This window comes from Bombus fervidus, chromosome 11 (genome assembly GCF_041682495.2).
Source record: "Bombus fervidus isolate BK054 chromosome 11, iyBomFerv1, whole genome shotgun sequence".
In the NCBI taxonomy this organism is placed as follows: Eukaryota; Metazoa; Arthropoda; class Insecta; order Hymenoptera; family Apidae; genus Bombus; species Bombus fervidus.
In genome coordinates, this window is record NC_091527.1 from 10709039 (window position 1) to 10725886 (window position 16848).

Consider the following 16848-nt stretch of genomic DNA (forward strand, 5'->3'; position numbering starts at 1 on the left):
GTTTTGAATAATTGTAAAATAAAGATATTTATTTAAAGATAGGATTAGTCGTGTCAATAGATATGATAGATATAGTGTCAACTCTTTTTCGGAACATACTTTTCTTAATAATGTCAATCACGAGATCGAGACCATTTGTCTTATGGTGTTAAATTTGGATGATCGTATAACGATGATAGTTATTATAATTTGCTCGTTCTTACTAAATTTTAAGTATGACAAGTAAGAAAATTAAATTGTTTCGAAATAGGTCGAGATTTGAATATGTTCTAAATAATAAAAATATAAAAATATCAACAGCGACGAGCGTATAAATTCTTAAGCTTTTAAAACCAAATTGAAATTAACACAGATCGTAATTGTTATTAGAAATCAAAATTTTCTGCCCATTCCATATTTATAGCACTGCAAAGAACAAGAAAGGTATTTCTAAATGCTATATTATAGAAGAACAATAAAAATACGTTTTTGGATAATAATACGATTAGTTGAAACGAGTAAATATTTCTCTATTCCCGTTCTCACTGTTGATAATTGCGGGCTTTTGTACAAATCAGAATTTACAATATTTTAGCGCCAACAAGACAAGGAAAACTTGATTATGAAATAAGCAGAGAGTAATTTTTCTGAGCGAACAATTAAGTATTTAAATTGTGTACATATCTTATTCAAAAGCTTTATATAAAATATCGAAACGGTAAGGAAAAATTGTCTCGTATCCGTAATTGACACTACATACTTGCTCGAACTAAACCAAATCTGTATCTTTAAATGTATGAACCACTCAGAAGTCAAACTGATCATCTTCATTTTTTAAAAAATTTTTAATTTTGATACTAGAATATATTACTACACTGTGCGCGTTTATGCATTTATAGGAAAATCAAACAGAAATGCGCAAAATAAAATACTAATTATAACAGGTCCTATTTAGCAGTTGAAACAAATTTCTGTTTACGGTCCGTTTCGCTAGATACATTCATAAATTTATGAAAATTTTGTACAAACAACCGTAATCCGATGATTAGTATTTAACTTCTGAGAAACGAAATAATTACTCTCGGTAGAGTTGCGTAATTTGGCTCCTAGCTCCTACATATATGATTCATCATACATCAAAGTTTCTTATCCATCTAAATTACCTATACGCTCTGATATGAACATTATTAATCTCTTACACACGAAGTTATACATTAATCGATACGTATACAAGTAATGTCGAATAATACAATCGTAATACAAAGTATACAAAGAAATCGGTAACATACGAAACGATTACTTCTATCGTGCATCTAAACTATCTATCTTAGGTATCTGTCGTGTACGAAATCGTCTGAACGTCAAAATGTCTGATACACGTATCGTGTACCAAGATTTTAGCCGCTGCGTGTTCGAATTTGCGAGAAGAGTAGTCCGTAATTTCCAATTAATCAAGCGCGAGATTAAAGGATCGGCCTTGAGCAATTAAGCAGGCGCCTGGTCCAGCGTGAAAATTACATTTCTGCTTAATAGACCGAAGTAGCTAGTATTTCGCAATTAACGCATTCCTTAATCCCGGCTAACTGCTAAATATTTCCCGGTGTCGTCGGAGTGTGTGCGGCACAGGAGTGCAGCTGGCGACACGCCACCTCGGTTCAGCGCTTAGAGACGCCCCGATGAAAGTCCTCCGCGTGCACGGTGTGCACGCTCCGCTAGCCGCGCGCGCTAAATTTTTGTCGCGCTTTCTCGGCTAAGCGTGGCTCGTTTAAAAAATCGAGTCAGCCAGAGAAACAGGAAGTTGGTACGAGGACGTCAAGAGAGAACCAGAGGGGGTGGTAAAAACGGAGGTTGCAGGGGGTTGGAGAGCGAGAATAATGCGTGGAGTGCGACAAACGGGCGGCTGGAGGCTGAAGAAGCAGAGCGAAAGAGAGGGTCACGCCGTCCGTGAGAGGAAACGAAGAAAAAAGCTCGAGGTAGGTAGGAGCGAGGTACACTTATTTTCATTCCCGCCACCTCAGTCGGAAGAGAGTCCTACGGGAGGACTAGGCAGCCTCATTTGTTACCCTTAATGTCCTGCAGCCTGTGCTCCTCTGCAGCCACCCTATCCTCGCTCCGGATCTTATAGAGCCATATACGTGCCGTTCGTGACCGCGCGGTCCTCTTCACGAATAATTTACGAATTATGGGGAATTCTATCGGGACGATGGCCGGCTGGCTGTGATTTATGGCGTGAAAGTCGTAATGGAGAACGTATCGTTTCTTCTTCGGTCAGCTCTGTTCTCTCTGCTGGCTGGTGAACGCTCGGAAATTATCGCGACCCCTTTTCCCTTTTTTTTCTTCCGACCTTTTTTCGCCGAGTCTCTCTTCACGGTTCTTACCACCGTGCCATTATCGGCCATTCTGATGGTTTCAATCGGCAGTGGGCGTCGAGAGAGGATCGCTTGATCGCTTAGAGAACGTATCGTTCTTTTTCATTCTTTTCTTTCCTTCTTCTTTTTTTTGCTACTTTTACGCGGGCAAAACTTTTATGTTGCTCGGTTTTCTATCGCTGTTGATGTGCACGTTTTGATTTGTTCTTCTGGCTCTTCGTCGATAACTGTGTACACTTCGAATAGAGTAGAAATGGGCTGGTTAACGTTTCTCGAACACTAGAATTATCAATGAGAGATGTCCAAATGTTTCACTCGAATATTTTAGATTTACAAGCATACACTTTTTGAACATGTAAATGATTTTTTTCTTAAATATATGGATTGTTGCTTGGTTCCCTCGTTTCTCGTATGTCTTTCATTTTAATTCCCTTGATATAAATTTTATATTTCAGTCATCGGTAGTTTCAGTGTTAAATAGTTTTAACGAAAACAAAATTATCGAAGGCAAGACTATTAAACAATTTAAAATTGTTTTTGAAATATCGAAAGTGTAATATAATTGAAGTATCGTTGTATTAAATATACATAACAAATGGTACTTGTTTGAAGATTTTTAAGTAATACGCTTGCTTCGTATTTACTCAACAAATTTGAAATGTCGGTGAAAAATAATTTGTAGAGACACTCAGGTTACAATAACTCGATTAATTTTGCATTTTCATTATAAAGAATAGAACTAGTTAAATTTTGAGTAAGTACTTCATCTATGGACGGTAGAAGGAGTCCTGAAAATTATCAATTTACTTCATTAAAAACTTTCAATTGCCATTAACTTGCTAACTGGGACATCCTTTGTACAAAAATTTCTATAATCATGAAATTATAAGTTGTTAAGGACTGAATCAATTTCAGATAGGTCTAGAATTCATCAAGTCCATCAGCTTGCTACGTTAATCGTGTCATGTTTCTTGTCGTCAAAAAATTGCTTAGATTGCAGGAAGATATAAAAAAAATCGTTACCGATGTATATAATTTTTCGGCTGAATTTTATGCGAGAAATTTCTTAAAATATCGAAAATCTTCCAGTTTGTTGAAACGAAAGCGAAACGGAGACAAAAAGTCGGCGGCTACAACAAAGTATGGTCGAATTAGACGAACAGCTATAAAATTTTCAATTTCCAGACCAAATAAAGTTAATAGGGTAAGACGTAAAAAATCCAACCAGTTAATTTAGCTGCCCTTCTTTTTTTTTCACAAAGAATAGAACAGTTTAAAAGTCAGTACCATTAGTACCCAGAACTTTGATCGTGGGTAGCGTAAAATATTCAGAGCCGATCGAAACATCTAATTAGCAAGCGTCGAGAAACTTCAGCCTCGGACTCTGCCGTTTTAAATTCAGCCTCCAGATTTCTCATTAACTCCTTTTCAATTCTACCTTCTTACTTCTCTAATGAATCGGCGGAATCGTTCGAAACGAACCAATTCAAACATCGGCCAGACTTTCGTTTCGATCCATTAATTTAGCACCTTCTCCTCTGCAAAAAGTAACCTCGATCGAAGGCCAATATATACCACTTTCAACTGCGATTAAGCACGATCAAGGTACATATCCGGGTGTACCATGTACATACGTGTCCATTAGCAAGGGATTCGTTTCGATGGGAACCTTCAGTCGCCATTCTTGTTCTAAATTCACCCTCCGGATCTCTCATTGGCTCCCATCGGCCTCTCACGATAGAGCCTCTCGAGCCCCTGAAGACTATAACTCGATCAATACCTTCTTGTTCGCAATCCTCTCTCCCTATCTCTCTTTTTCTTCTTTTTTGTGTCACTTTCTCTTCTCTCGGATTCTCTTCCCTCGAGTATACCATCCTGTTGGCCTGGTTACTGGCGAAAGTGGTGATATTTTACGATTATCAAAACAGAAGAGGGTTCGTCCGAAGGAAGTTACCTATGAGGTAATTAATGATTACCGATCAGTGGCTTTCACTCTGTTATGTTCGCGCGAACGACGCGTAGAGGAAGAAACGGCTGATAGGTTCGCTAGGTATCGTTTTCATCGTGGAACGTGGCGGAAGGAAAGGTCGAGAAAGAGAAAAAGCGGATGGCACGTGGTGGTTCGCTAATATGAATGCCCTGTCAGTAGCAGCGGTTTCTTGCCAAGAATGTACCGCCTGCTAATATGCCAGTTTCAAAAGAATATTTACGAGGTTAAAAAAAGATATCGCCCAGATTCCTCTCCTCGAGTTTTCTTCTGACTTCCCTTGGTCGTCAGGACCGGTCATGTCGTTCGCCATGTTGTTCCGTTGTAGTCCTTTCTCGTAGTCCTTGGAGTCCTTGATAAGCCATTTTTAATAAATTTCTCTTCCTTCCTTTTGTATATGCTTTTGTCTTGCACGTTGATTGTTGAGAATTGTCTTGCTATGGGGAATCTAGAAAGGGAAAAAATTCAGTAGGTACCAATTCAAATTTATTATATTTATCATATTAAATATATGTGATCGTGCAATTGCATATATTGTACGTTAGAAAAATTTGAAGCGTAATTGGTATGATAAAATTGCAAAGGATCCTACGTTTGTTAAAAAGGTTCAACATTTGTTAAAAACCAATAGCCTAAATATCTACGTTCAAATATTCGCTGTTCGTATACAAAACAAATTGGCAAACAAATTTTACCAACATGTTATAATTACAGGTTGGAATATCAAATTTTGTAGCGTAAAATAATCGAAGAACGTAGGTAGGTACCTTCTTAAATGAATCTCTTGCCAGTGTCGTCCCTTTTCATAAAACTTTAGACTTTCGTTTAAAGAAAAATCGTGGCGCTTGTTTTATTCGCAAAATTAATTATTTCATCTTTGATTTTGTAAATTTATTTGCTTGTCTCTCAATGACCAATCGGTAGATTCTATTTTGCACCGCTTTCGCTTGACAGGATAAAGTTTTTAATAATATATTAGTAGAATGGGTATAAAAATTGTCAGCGAGCATTTCTTCGTGTGGAATACCATGTTATGTTTAGAATTTAAAAACGTCGTGGATAATTCCGTGGAATAAATTTTGATGACCGTTCCACGACAAGAATCGTAAATATAATTAGGAGCCCATCGAACAGTTTCGGTGAGTATTTTCGCTGAAAAGAAAACTGGATAATGCTTTGCAATTAAAGCGGCAGAGAAACAGTTGATACATCCACCGTGCCGTTTCAGAACACCCTCTATAACATGTTTCACCGGCAGCGTTTACACAAGGGGCAGTGAAGGTATTAAAATTTCAAATTCTCTCAAGCGAAAAACAACAAAAAGTGTTCAAAATCCGTCTGTGTATTAATTTCCATTGGCACAACAGTCAACGCCTTTCTGACCATTAACTTTTTTAAAGAAAATTCCTTTTCCAATGAAGTTTTCGACCAGTTCCATTATGAAATCATCGAGTTGCGCTCGTTGCGTACTTCAAAAGTTAATATTTGTACGTGTAACCGATTAGCAATATATTAATACCAACAGATTATTAATAAACGCTTTGAAACAGAACAATGAATGATACTTTTTACCTGAATTAATGGAACGCAAATTAACGCATCTAAATCGATAACCGCACCCATCAAATGGCAAAACAGATGTTTACAACCTGGAAAATTACGACTTTTACAAAGTTCAGACAAATTCGAGAGAGAAGGGAAACCGTTCGAAATGTGATCGTACGTAAGTTCGTCCGGTTTCGTGTTCTTCTGAAACAGCCGAAGAAAAATATTAAACACGACGAAGACCTCGTATTGTCAAGATTCTGACACGAGTATGCATATTGGCGGTAAAGACAAATACATTCTCGCCTGATAATGGCCGGGTCCGTATTTTACGACGGATATTAAGATTCTAATCGTTTTTAAAGTCCACCGACGAACGTGACCTTTTACCATATTTTTTCCATTTCCTACACATAAATTACAGGTATTTCCCCGGCAGCAGGACTCCCTTCGATTTACCCATTAAAAAACACAGGAAAAAAGGAAGGCGAAAAAGAGGAGAAGTAAAAAAAGGAAACGGCAATGAGAGGGAGAGGGTGAGGGAGAGAGAAAAGAAAGGAGAGAACGATTCGCATTGTCGAAGCTTCGTTTCCCGAAAGCCACTGGGCGTTCCTTTTTTTCATGTAAATTTTACTGCGCAGCGGAAGGAGGCCTAATTTTTTTCGCAAGGGCGGTTCCCGCCGCCATTTTGTGCGGCTGGAAGGGTCGGCCGGGAGCCCCTGAATTTACTCTAATTACTTTCCCGGGATATTACGGCCTCTGCAAAAATGTTATTGATAACAACGGCTTGTCGAGTCTGAATTATACTTCTCCTCCCTGCTACCTTACTACATGGCCTACCATCGTTTCTGGATTATCTTTAAATCAGTTATTATTTTTGATTCCACAATTTCAAACGAATTAAAGGTCTCGTCAGTCGTTGACGTCTAACGAGATGATTTTATTCCATTTAAAAATTATCTATATACACGTGTATTTTTATTTTCATTACGTTTATCTTCATCGTATTCGTCTATCCGTGATCTCTTCTGTTACTATGGCGTTGATATTTTCGTTCTTGGATATTGGGTCATGCCGCTCGTAGCAGCGTTACAGAGAACTCTTGAAATATTTTCTGAGAAGCGAGTATAATTTTTGCGATACTTTCAATTGTATTTTGAGCAAAGCTTTCCGCTAATACCCAGTGACAATTTATTTATTCGAAACGTAGCAATGACGTAGAACAAAGAGAAGGACAAAGGGTGCATTCGCGTTTTATGTGCACGAGCATGCAAGCAATACGCTAAATTCGCCATGCGATTATTGTTAATAATAAACATGTTGTTTGTTCGAACCTGTGCATTACAACGAAAAAGAGCGATTCACGAACGATTACAGTATTTTTAACTTGTTGGGAAATTCGTTATGCTGAGAAAATCGTGTCGTCTATAGAAAAATATACAAAATTCCTGTTTCTAAATTTTCAATAAGATATCAATATATGACTACTTCGTACTTTATTTGCAATTTCTCAAGTAATTTTTACAAATTTTACGAATTGATCTATAAAATTTTGTATAAATTATTATTGACACGAATAGAAATTTCATTTGTTCTATTTTTTGATATTTTACTAGAGATCCGGATTAACTGATTTTCGATAATTACAATACTCGTTCTAAATAATCGAAAGACTTATTTTCCCATGGTTTTTCCGATATTTGCACTATAGATCAAATTATCATTTTACGTTTCTCGAAAGGATTATGTAAGGTTGCAGTAATAGTAATTATTTACTAACCTTATTCAATTCTTAACAAACGAATGTGACAAATGAATATTGAACTTGCAGGAAAATCGCGTGCCGTCGGATCGACTGCATTTTCGCAGTTTGCTCTGCCCCGTTCTTCCAAAAATATTTTTAAAGGTCGTAACCGCATATTCCGCGTTTGCTTAAAATTTCAACAAAGAAAGTATCATAATTTATATACACATGAATACAAAATACTCATTTCTTCGGTCAAAGATCTCGAAACGAGACGCAGCGTACTTTGTTCCTAAAAAATATTCCAACTTTGAGCGTGACATCAAATACGTATACCTTTTCATATAGATGTTGAAATCAACAATGAAACGTTCTTCCACGTTTTTAATTAACAAATCCGATCTTTCGAAGCGCATCAAATTTCTTCGTCCCAAAAGAGACACATCAAATTTCTTCCAGCTATAATGAAGTTCAAAGGATAAATATGATTTTACATAAAAACGTTGTATCGTGTTTTCCAATTCGTCAGCATTCTGTACATTTGATAAACATTCGTAAAATCTTCTCTTTTTTGGAGCAACGAGAACTGGTCTACTTTCACGTAACATTTCGATTTTCATGTTTCAATCGAATTTCCGCGCTTCCATGAATCCGCGGTGTGAGGTATGAGTTAGAAAAAAAAAAAAAAAAAAAAGGAAAAAGAAACAAAAGGGGGGAAATAAAATAGATAGAGAGGGGGTAAAGCAGAAAAATCCTCGCGATATTTTATCGCTAGATTAATACACGCGCGATCTCAAAGTCTGTGTATCGCGTTTATTCCGGGGAAGTTATTGGTCGAGCAATCCATTGACCGGCCGGCCGGCTGTTCGCATTCGCGAGAATTCAAGGTCCCTCCTGCTAGGATTTCGCAGGTCTAGTAGAAATTGCCAGGAACTGGATACATCTTCATTAGGCCATCGATCGGTACATTAATATCGTCACACGTGCACCGACCCGATTCAATTCGGCTCCTGTTGTCCGTGACTACGGTTCTCCGATCGATTTCCATCGGGTTTCGTGCTTCGACCCTTGCATTCGATGCACATGGTCTGATCGTGACCTCGAGAGATCGTATATCGTTTCGTTATCTTTTTTCTTTTACACTTTTTTCGTTGAATTTAAGATACCGTAATGAATTTCACGTGGTTGGTAATTATTATTTTTTAGATAGCTACAAACGAGAATCGTCGATGAATGATAAATTATTTAAAAGTATAGTTAGTTTCGGTAAAAACATCGTAATTAAAACATTTTGTTAGGCGATCAATTCCTCAAAGAGACGTTCCATCCTGTTTCCGTTTTCGAAAAGTGTTTTACGATGGAGAAAATCGAATGAAGATCGTTTATAAAGGTGTACAAATAAATCTGTCTCATACAGATAAAGAGATTAAAGCTGTTAATGATTTTTTCTGATGCGATTTGCTGGGAAACGAAGGTCTTTTGAAGCAATTTACAAATGAATTCATTGTTTTCCTTACGACCGAGTTTTCCTTATCGCGTCGCGTGTCGTATTCATGCGCCAAGGTTGTATAATTCTAGAATTCATTAAAATGCAACAGCCACCAACGACACGGTGCAAATACCGCATCCGCTGATTTGTTTAGCCATCGCTATAGATTTAAAGAACTCGCACCGACGAATAACGAAGGATTCTTCATTAAATTTGTTTATTAATCTTTGAGTTCTTAGTAACAAGCTATTGAAAAATTGAAGCATTTAATTTTGATTTTCTTCAAAATAAAAACGATCCTTTTATGCTTCCGAAAATGGTTATTTGATTAAATTTAGAATTTTTCGTGAAAGATTATTTTATGCAGTTTTTAATTAAATCAGTTTTTAATTAAAAGACATTTGAGATATGTAACGTTCAATTTGGAAGAAAAAAAAAAACAGAACAAAGATGATCGTTAATTGTTATTTAAAATAGAAATTATGAAAAAAATTATGAAATTTGTCAAATGACTATCTTTTCATTTATTTTCACATCATCTGTTCATAACAAATGTTTTCTTTCGCGCCTACTCTATCTTTTATTTCTTTATTTAAATAATCTATTGTTTCTCGGTAAATAGCTTTGCAGCACGTAATTAATTTCTTCCAATTTAATAATATTATCTTGTCTTTAAAATATCAATTATTTAATAAAAGAATACATACTTTCAGGATTTCTAAACTCTTTTAAATCTCTCTTGGTATCACCACCTTGTGTCTACTAATTGATAATTCTTCGATCGATTGAAAAAAAAATACATAATTAGATATCAGTATTTGCAAGAATCTTACATATCTGCCACCAAAATCGCTTAGAATATAGCGAGTGAATTTTTTATCGTATCTGGCCAATCTGCAGCACCGTTGATAGATACACGTTAACTCGTACGTCTGTAAGGGAGAACAAATGAAATCGGCTTGTTACTTGTAACTGCGATATTCTGATCATACGTATCGAATAAATGCCAGAGGCTGCGGGTAGCTCAAGCTAATTCGAGAATAGCAATCGTTCGTGAAAGGAAATTATTCATCGAACATATTTCGCGTTGACGAAGGATAAAAATATAAAAAAGGGAGAAACAAAGAAAGAAAAAAAAAAAAGGAAAGAAACGATCGTCGAAAGGAATCGATACTGGCCTCGCGCCTTTCGTCCTTGCGCCAATTAATATTTCAATAATAGCTATTACTCTTTATATTTGATTAAAAAGGAGAAAAAGAGAAGTTGTAGAAGAAATAATAGTATTTATACGCGAATGTACGAACGTGATACGCTTTAAGTAAATCGATGCACTGTATTGGTCATTTAAAATGTTGTTAAATACATTTTATTTTTCTTTTAACCATCACTTTGTAACTGATCTTTTAATACGAATCTCTTCTGTTTTCGGTAAAGTGTAACCGCATACGGTTTCGAGCAATGAATGAAACATAGTGGTTTGTAAACCTTTCCTTGTCCCTTTTCTCTTTTCTCTTTCTTCGTCTTTTCCTTTTCTTTTTTTCTCTTTGTCTTCCTTCTTTTTTTTTTTTTTTTTTTAATTCGGTCAATGTACCAGGAATTCGAGGACACAAAACGTCTGACTCCAAAAGATCCAAAAAAAGTTTCCGATCGATCGGACCGTGTGTGTCGAACACGTGTCACGTATGTAACGGGTTGAGTTAATCCGAGCCATTGTTCGTAACCAGAGTTCTCCAATCATACGGCGTGGAACTTGCTCGTAACAGTGCATCGCGAAACGTTCGAGTTAATTCACTGGCAACGATCAAAGCTGACCCAAAAATTCCAGGAATTTTCATTTTTTCGTCGCTTGTACGAAGAATTGATTTGTGTTTTTAGAAAACGATACAGGATTTATTATTATTTATGAATGCAAGAAAGAATGAAATACTGATATAATCTTTAGAATGCAAATTTAGATATCGTTTGACAAAAGTCAATATGTATAATCCAAACAATTGAGAAATCACTAATTTTCAATTAATTTTCTACGAGGTTTATATATGATCGACGTGGATATATTTCATAGATCGTTTGGCTGTGTTGTATATGAAACTAGATAAAATCATAAAACTATTTAGCCTTGTTGTCACTTTAATTATAGTCAAATTGAATTTTTACCACGTTAATTTGTACGTACGTTAAGAATAGGTATTTAATATATATTCTATAATTTCGATTTCACGTGTTACTTATCCTTCATATAGAAAATTTTATAAATGTAAGGTGATATAGAAGTGACATGGAAATTCAAGAGAATAGTGCATAATTTTACAATTTTACAAGTGATATTTACGATAGAATTTTCGCAATTGAAGCTTCAATCGCTTAGTTCTAGCCAAAAGCGCGTATATTTTTGCCGAGACGTTCTATCAGAAATTTCTGTATCCAAAACTATTTCACAACTTTCCACTAAATAAAAACGTTATAGATTTACAAGGTTGGTACCAAATGAATTTTCCATCTATATAACCTTCTCTTAGAAATTACATCCAAATAAAAAAAAAGGATCACTTTCACTCGGTCAATTTCCATAAAACTCACGAAAGAGTGGAACGGCGATACATCCCGATATCTTGAAATTCGGTCTTCCGCGCGATCGATTGTCCTTCGACGTTTTCGAAGGTGACGAGAGCGAAAGGAGTGCACGCTGGCAATCGATGAAAAACCAAAGAGAGGAAAACAAAGGAAAGAAAACCACGAACAGAGAAAAACAAATGGAGGAAGAAGAAGGGGAGCACAATAATCGGTTTATACTCGAGAAGTCTGCGTATTGTTTTCTGCGAGTATTCATTGCCGGAAGTACCGGAACCATTTATACTGCATCGGCGCATAATACACATTATCCCTCCTGTTGTAATCATACGATCGGCTGGCTATCTGAGCCAGAGTTGTCACGAACATCGGTCCTTTGTTCACGGAGATTCGATTTCTCCGAGGAGAAATAGGCGGACGCATGTTTACGAAACGGTACGTCAGCGTGCGGGTGTCGATCTTGAAAGGCAGAAATGGAATTTCTCGTTAATCGTCCAATTATTTAAAACAAAGCGTGGCAAGGATTCAATCTACGGTTCCCTCTCACACTTGTCCGTGTCGATGTACGTGTGTATGTGTCTCGTTATTCATTTTTATGAAAACCATGTCGACCACTTTCGTAGTGGGTCGTTTGTTTCTGGCCTTGTACGACTTCGAAGACTCAAGCCGTGTACACACACCGCGTTCACGAACTTTTCGCGAACGAAAGAGTTTGTGGAAATTGACGATTTCGATGAGGGTACGAGCCAAGCCTAAGGCTATGTAACAGATTCGTCGATGAGCGGCAATTTGTAATCGTTTTCGAATGCGAGTGTTGACCCTGGAGGGAGTCGAAAATTCATTCTGACGAACGGTCTCGAGTAAGTGGGCCGATTTTCACGGAAAGTTCGCAAAACAAGCTTTTTTCTCTGTGCACGCGGCCTAGCCTATGAGAAATTCAAGTGCACCCTATATTTTTGAAGGTTTTGCGAATTTGTCGAACATTGATTCTTGACTTAAATTTTGTTCTTTCAAAGAGCCGACGAAAATGCAATTTTTAAAGGGAACGCGAATTTTCTTTGGTGGAGAGAGATTTAATATTTAAAATATATATCGGTAGGTCCGGTTAATTGGCAAATATGTCAAAAATTGTATCAATTTCTCTACGTCTCTTTATATTGGGAATTGAAGAAGAAAGTTTGAGGGTCGATTTCGAAATTTTTAGTTCGATGAAAATGTTAAATACGTCGTGATAACGTAGGAAATGTTAGTTGCAAGTAGCAAGAATTCGAGATAAACAAAATTTTGAAGCAAATTAGAAACCTTGTACGTATACAGTTTTCCAGTCTGAGTTTAGCGTTTCTCTTCGAATAAGAAGAAATAAGTGGAACATCTAAGTACTTTCTGAGCCATGCTATAGGCGATAATTATCGATGCAGTAGCATGTAATTTAAAGACGATACTTATAATTTCAGTGACGTGTTCCATTATAAAGAAAGCACTTTTAAATTATCAAGCGCTAAATTTCATCTCGAACAAGTATCTAATTATCATCGCTATAGGAAATTACCGTCATACATCTATAAAGGATATTCACAGGTATCCCTGATACCGAATCTATCCTGTTAATCATCAAAACCGACCCTATTATCCAATCGAAGCCCTAATTGCATCCGAATCGCTAAACCGTTCAAAGAATCGTCTCGCCGGAACATCAAACCGAGGTTACCGAATACAGAACTGAAAACTGTCACGCTGAGGACGATGTCGTCCACGAGCGCGGTCAGAGGATAAGAGACGATTTCGGTTCGTTCGTTTTCGAACCGGAAAAACGAGGGACGAACCATTAGCGTAAAAATAGAAACGCCGGTACTTCGCCAGGCGGCAAAAGCCCAAAAGACCGGCTAAAGGGAAATCGTGGTAGCCGGTTAATCCTTGAGGAGGCCGGTCGCGGGGCATATCACGTTGTTCTCCGACAGTATTCGTTCCCAGGAGGGTTGGAACGACAGTGCCGGTCGTGCTGTGGCGCATAATAAGCATTATCCCTGCCGTTATAATCGCGCGATCGGCTGCTTATCCAGGCCAGGGCTGTCTGGCACAGCGCGGCCCTTTGTTTGCGGAGACTTGCTTTTTCCAAGTGAAACAAGGAAAACAGCGTTGCTTAGGGAGCGAAACGAGCGAACCCGAAGGGATCGAGATGAGGGAACGAGGCAGCGAGAGTGCCAGCGAGGATCCGAGCAAAGTCGGAGAGGGAAAGAATTCGAGGGCGACGAACATCATCGTCCACCCTTTCGGCTGTCTCTGTTCGTGTAGCTCTCTTTCTGTTGCCGCGCACCCTCGCCCCTCGCGTCGCCCTGCACCCTTCGGAGAAACGAAAACGACGACGAATGCTAAACGATCCCTCAACCTCAGGCCAACCCTCGGCAACCCTCTTGTCCTCGTGTATCTCCGCGTTGTACGGCCTCGCTGATAGGGTGGCCACGGGGTGCTGCTCCGCCGTTGATGCGAACCTCGTGGAAGATGGCTGCCCTCCATTGTCCCGCCCGTTTCGGTTAGGCACTTTGAAATATTATACCGGCCGTATCGCAGCCCTACTAGTCGTTCTCGTAGCATCGCTGCCATCACGATCTACCTACGTAGGCCTGTTAACAATAAACGATATCGCGTTGGTCGTCGTAAGGAATGTTCACGTCTATACGTTCGCAACTATTACAGGTTCAGAATGTATAATAGTAGCGACGCGTAATAGCTCGACCAAGAAGAGACCAAGTCGAGAAGCCCGACAAAGAGCCAGCTTCGTCGGTAAATTTTGTTTTCGGATAATTTTTAATTAATTCCCAGCCTGATTCCCAGTCAGCTTCTGCCTCGATTTTGTGCTCCGCCTTTTCTACGCTACTTTCCTTTATTCTCCCGCTTGACGCCGTTTCCGTCTCACCCTTTCGGAACGTACGTCGCCACCTCGTTTCTCCCCTCCCACCCCAACCTCGTGGTCCTTTGCCGTGCAAAGTTCATCAGGACAGAAATGGCTCCTTCCGCAGCTTGACAGCATCTCCCTTTGCCAACGCGGTTCGGGGTTCTGCCGCTGATAGCCACGAATTGTACTTTGATGGTGACGAAACGCGACCGAGCAGGTAGAATGTTTTGCCGCCCCTTTCGAGAGCATCCCTTCTTGATTACCACCTCTTTTTCCTAAAGGACCGGGAGGGTGGTTTTGTTCGATCAGGGCACGCCCGCCCTGACGGGAATCGCTGATTAATTTTCGGAAGCCTTTGTTAATACTTTCGACGGTCCAATTGTAGGCTTCGATGGAGGCGCACGATTTCGTGTTTGGGGTTAATAGAAGCAGCCACGAGTTGTTGCGAAGTTTAACGTCGATCCCGAGAAGCTCCGAGAAAATTTTGTTGCGAAATACAGAAGGGTGCGATGATGAGAATCGCAAGGTCATAATTGAAAATCTTTGGAAGAATGTTTCTCGGAAATAGAATGAATGAACCGTTATGTTTTCTATTTGTATCGTTCAAGGTTTTAATTCGATAGAACTAGCGAAATGAAAATTGATAGAACTTTTGGTCTCTGTTTTGCGATATTTAATATGAAATTATTATCAATTATAGGTATATCGAATGATGTATTAGTTTACCATTTTTTAAAAATATTCGTTGCAGAGTTGCTCAATTCCTTCGAATTATTGGGCCAGTGAGGATGGAAAATCGTAAATTTTAAAAGTCGAGAGTAACGTCGATAATTTCGAAAATACACGAAACTAACATCTGGATAAGAATGGGCTGGCAAAATCGACAAATTTTCTCGCATCGAAACTTCGAGAACTGTAATTTTTCATCAAAGGCAGATCCTTATTTTTCTTATATTTCCTTAACGACGCATTTATATAAATACAAAGGCGAATAATCGTTTTTATTTAAAAACTTTGTCGGATTAATACGTCAGCCGATACGCGTAGCACTAGGTCGAAAATCGAGGAGGATCGCAAACACGTGGGTCCGCCGTTCGATACGAGGCGAAATTTCATTAAGCCTCCTGAAGGTAAATTGATTGGATAAAACGAAATGCCGTGGAAAAGTTCGTGAACCAACTTCTCGAAATACGAGCGTTAATAATTTGCATTCCAATACCGATGGTATCGGGTCGGTATCACTTCCCGTTTGCTTCCGATCGTTCGTTCCTTTTGCGTTACATTAATTCCTCTGCCATTCGTGCTTTTTCGCTTTCGCCAATTCTCATCGTCCATTTTCCCTTTCTGTTTCGCGACAATAAACCGTCAACCTTCTGTCTTTCATTCAAACCGAACGATAAGACGATTAATCGTGAATCGCGCGAACACGTGCTACTATTAGCTTTTTTATTGAAATACAATTCAATGTTTCTGTATTTTATCGGTAACAAGCGTCGATTGTAGAAGATTGCGATTTTCTTTATTTCGTTTTCTTTTATTTCTCTTTTTGTTTCATTTCTTCCTTTTTCATCCTCGTCATTGATCGAGAAAGTATGTAACAATTTCACCGCGATAGAACAGAATTCTATGTTTGCATATTTTATCGATAGAAAGCGTTTACCGTACTAGATCGAGATTTTTTTATTTCTTTTTTTCAAAAAGATTTGTTTCGCCCGTTATATATCATAAGTGAGTACTATACTTTGGATGCTGTATATATTTTCACGTAGCATGTAAATTCTATGAATTCTTAAGTATTCAAATTTTCCATAAATGTATAAACATCAATACGAATCTAATCATAGTCATTGATCGAAGAAGAAGCGATAATTTCATTGCATGCGTAATGATAATAGAGGGAGTTATCTAAATAGGTACATATCGTACGCCGCCATATTCGATGACAATTGGTTATTTGCAAAGAAGAAATATTAGTCGTTGTTCGGTAATAATTCAATATAGTGTAATGTACCGAATACTTTATTGGTAATACGTTCATTAATATTTCCGCCAAGAGCATTATTCATGTGCGTTTAAATCAACAATCAAGTTCCATTGTCGCCACTCTATTCAAAGAAGTTCCGCGTTACCCTTAATAAGCTGGCTGAGATGATAATTGATTAAATTTTCAGTTGTACGAAAAGTAAATTAATACAGTGAATTACTCAGATATTTTTACTATATTTTTACTTGTGCTTGAATGAACAAAAAATAAGCAACCATTATTTTCGT

At 38.0% G+C, this 16848-nt stretch overlaps 1 long non-coding RNA gene across 1 annotated transcript; it reads right to left on the reverse strand.

The window, feature by feature from the left end:
* Positions 1–974: 974 nt before the first annotated feature.
* On the reverse strand, positions 975–9603 carry LOC139992091 (uncharacterized). The gene is made up of 2 exons (XR_011801018.1): positions 5035–9603; positions 975–4783 (listed from the first exon to the last, which is right to left on the reverse strand). It is a non-coding gene; the product is annotated as an uncharacterized lncRNA (long non-coding RNA).
* Positions 9604–16848: the final 7245 nt, after the last annotated feature.